The sequence below is a fragment of the Coregonus clupeaformis genome, chromosome 4, assembly GCF_020615455.1.
Source record: "Coregonus clupeaformis isolate EN_2021a chromosome 4, ASM2061545v1, whole genome shotgun sequence".
In the NCBI taxonomy this organism is placed as follows: Eukaryota; Metazoa; Chordata; class Actinopteri; order Salmoniformes; family Salmonidae; genus Coregonus; species Coregonus clupeaformis.
Genome location: NC_059195.1, coordinates 6,129,551 through 6,133,066, shown reverse-complemented (window position 1 = coordinate 6,133,066; position 3,516 = coordinate 6,129,551).

Here is a 3,516-nt window from a genome sequence, read left to right as displayed (position 1 = left end):
CCTTTAGGATTTTGCCTGTGCTTAGCTCTATTCCGTTTCTTTTTATCCTGAAAAACGTCCTAGTCCTTGCCGATGACAAGCAAACCCATTACATGATGCAGCCACAACCATGTTTGAAAATATGAACAGTGGTACTCAGTGATGTGTTGTGTTGGATTTGCCCCAAACATAATGCTTTGTATTCAGGACATAAAGTTAATTTCTTCGCCACATTTTTTGCAGTTTTACTTTAGTTCTTTATAGCAAACAGGATGCATGTTTTGGAATATTTTTTTTCCTTCTTTTCACTCTGTCATTTAGGTTAGTATTGTGGAGTAACTACAAAGTTGTTGGTCCATCCATCCTCAATTTTCTCCTATCACAGTCATTAAACTCTGTATCTGTTTTAAAGTCACCATTGGCCTCATAGTGAAATATCTGAGCGGTTTCCTTCCTCTCCAGCAACTGAGTTAGGAAGGGCGCCTGTATATTTGTAGTGACTGGGTGTATTGATACACCATCCAAAGTGTAATTAATAACTTCACCATGCTCGAAGGGATATTCAATGTCTGCTTTTTTTTTGCCCTTCTTTGCAAGGCATTGGAAAACATCCCTGGTCTTTGTGGTTGAATCTGTTTTTGAAATTCACTGCTCGACTGAAGGACCTTAAAGATAATTGTATGTGTGGGGTACAGAGATAACACTATTTTTGCACACAGAGTGAGTCCATGCAACTTATTATGTGACTTGTTAAGCAAATGTTTACTCCTGAACTAATTTAGGCTTGCCATAACAAAGGGGCTGAATACTTATTGACCAAAAACATTTCAGCTTTTCATTTTTAATTAATTTGTAAAGATTTCTAAAAACATAATTCCACTTTAACATTAAGTAGTATTGTGTGTAGGACTGAGACACAAAATCTAAATTTAATCAATTTTAAATTCAGGCTGTAACACAACAAAATGTGGAAAAAGTCAAGTGGTGTGAATACTTTCTGAAGGCACTGTATCTATTTAAGCTTATTTTAAACAGCACACATTGCAGCTAAACGTTGAACTAAGGGCATACATTAGGTTGGTTGACTGAGTATCAGTGTAGACGTTATAATTTCAATTTGAGTATAACTTCATCAATATTATTGGTTGTCCATTACAGTGGGGGAAAAAAGTATTTGATCCCCTGCTGATTTTGTACGTTTGCCCACTGACAAAGAAATGATCAGTCTATAATTTGAATGGTAGGTTTATTTGAACAGTGAGAGACAGAATAACAACAACAAAATCCAGAAAAACGCATGTCAAAAATGTTATAAATTGATTTGCATTTTAATGAGGGAAATAAGTATTTGACCCCCTCTCAATCAGAAAGATTTCTGGCTCCCAGGTGTCTTTTATACAGGTAACGAGTTGAGATTAGGAACACACTCTTAAAGGGAGTGCTCCTAATCTCAGTTTGTTACCTGTATAAAAGACACCTGTCCACAGAAGCAATCAATCAATCAGATTCCAAACTCTCCACCATGGCCAAGACCAAAGAGCTCTCCAAGGATGTCAGGGACAAGATTGTAGACCTACACAAGGCTGGAATGGGCTACAAGACCATCGCCAAGCAGCTTGGTGAGAAGGTGACAACAGTTGGTGCGATTATTCGCAAATGGAAGAAACACAAAATAACTGTCAATCTCCCTCGGCCTGGGGCTCCATGCAAGATCTCACCTCGTGGAGTTGCAATGATCATGAGAACGGTGAGGAATCAGCCCAGAACTACATGGGAGGATCTTGTCAATGATCTCAAGGCAGCTGGGACCATAGTCACCAAGAAAACAATTGGTAACACACTACACCGTGAAGGACTGAAATCCTGCAGCGCCCGCAAGGTCCCCCTGCTCAAGAAAGCACATATACAGGCCCATCTGAAGTTTGCCAATGAACATCTGAATGATTCAGAGGAGAACTGGGTGAAAGTGTTGTGGTCAGATGAGACCAAAATTGAGCTCTTTGGCATCAATTCAACACACCGTGTTTGGAGGAGGAGGAATGCTGCCTATGACCCAAATAACACCATCCCCACCGTCAAACATGGAGGTGGAAACATTATGCTTTGGGGGTGTTTTTCTGCTAAGGGGACAGGACAACTTCACCGCATGAAAGGGACGATGGACAGGGCCATGTACCGTCAAATCTTGGGTGAGAACCTCCTTCCCTCAGCCAGGGCATTGAAAATGGGTCGTGGATGGGTATTATAGCATGACAATGACCCAAAACACACGGCCAAGGCAACAAAGGAGTGGCTCAAGAAGAAGCACATTAAGGTTCTGGAGTGGCCTAGCCAGTCTCCAGACCTTAATCCCATAGAAATTCTGTGGAGGGAGCTGAAGATTCCAGTTGCCAAACATCAGCCTCGAAACCTTAATGACTTGGAGAAAATCTGCAAAGAGGAGTGGGACAAAATCCCTCCTGAGATGTGTGCAAACCTGGTGGCCAACTACAAGAAACGTCTGACCTCTGTGATTGCCAACAAGGGTTTTGCCACCAAGTACTAAGTCATGTTTTGCAGAGGGGTCAAATTCTTATTTCCCTCATTAAAATGCAAATCAATTTATAACATTTTTGACATGCATTTTTCTGGATTTTGTTGTTGTTATTCTGTCGCTCACTTTTCAAATAAACCTACATAAAAATTATAGACTGATCATGTCTTTGTCAGTGGGCAAACGTACAAAATCAGCAGGGGATCAAACACTTTTTTCCCTCACTGTATATCACACATGGGCTTTGCTCTGGGCTCCAGGGCTCTTCCTCTGAACCAGCTTCCCTCTCTGTCACACACAGAAGATCTTGTGTGAACTGTAGACCTCTGAGGCCACTCATTTCCTGTTCTCACTCAGTATGTGTATTCAGGCAAATGTGTCAGGATAAAGAGAAGACCTACTAAACATGCGTACAGACTTATATAACTCATGCACAGATTTTTCAGTGTGATAATACAAAATATTTTACCTAGGTGGAAAGAGACACCTGGCTGAAGACAGAACACCATGCATTTCAGACCCAGGTGATAATGTACTTTTGATACTGTTGTTTAAAAAGCTATTTTCACATTGTTGTAAAATTCGGTTAATTTGTGAGTGTAGCATTAGTTGGACCCATATTTGTGCATCACAAAAGCAGACACTTCACTCAAAAGTATGCAGTGGAACTATAGTAATTGGGTGCAATTATTGGTGTTTTGTTAGGGGATAGGCATAGGGCCAGAGTTGTTGATGCTGAACCTAAATTGGACGTGCAGTTATCAACAATGGGAATGTTTTGAATGTCCTGCTTGCAATAAGAGTTGGTTTAATAATAATAATTCATTTAATTTGTAGTGCTGAAAAATCATGATAAAAACAATCCAAAACACAGAACATTGTAAACAGACAACAATCAAAGCTATATACAGGTGTCGTCAGATCCGGTGGACAGGAGAACAGAATTAACATAGGTTCTTGAAAGCTCAGTCTTTAGCTGTGCCTTAAATGAGGCCAGAGACTCT